Source organism: Eurosta solidaginis, chromosome 3 (genome assembly GCF_040869045.1).
Source record: "Eurosta solidaginis isolate ZX-2024a chromosome 3, ASM4086904v1, whole genome shotgun sequence".
NCBI lineage: Eukaryota > Metazoa > Arthropoda > Insecta > Diptera > Tephritidae > Eurosta > Eurosta solidaginis.
The window spans coordinates 176764969-176765659 of NC_090321.1; positions in this window are offsets into that span (position 1 = coordinate 176764969).

The window sequence follows — 691 nt, forward strand, 5'->3', positions numbered from 1 at the left end:
CAATCCCTACTCCAGTGAAATGAAAAAAATAAAATCAGCTGATGAGATGAGCCAACCATATAGTTGAGTCATGTTGACAACTCCCCTACAAGACAGGTACCCGTTACCTCATCGATTACTTAATCGTTCTCAATAACTTGGTCACCAATTATCGTCTTAATGACTTTTACATTGCTGGCGTGAAAAAGGTAACGCATGCGCTCTCTCAAAATAGTGTACGTGTGACTCGCTTTCTCGCTCTTACCTATTGTGTTTTCGAAATTCCTTATCGCACGATGTTATTTAATTTTTAAGTTACTTCATTAGGTGTTTTCGTTATCGCTAACCAAAACATATGCAACAACAACAACACGGCTAACTGGCCTATCGGTTACCCGTACCGGTTACCTTCTGTCAATTCGCTCTTTATATGAATGAAACTCGTCCCTTTTGTTTAAATAATATTTAATTATGCATAAATTATGTATACAATGGTTTTTACAAATAATTTCCTTAATTTTCTAGTAAACCTTACATATGTGTATATTTATATGTACAAACTACATATGCAAAGACATAAACTTATTCGTAGTCGTGCCCTTTCTGAAACCATTTTGAGTTTCGAAGCTCACACTGATGGTGCTCAATTTTTCCTGCGCGGGTGGTGTTGTTAGTATCAGTTTGCATAGATATGAGTGTTGTAGATATAATA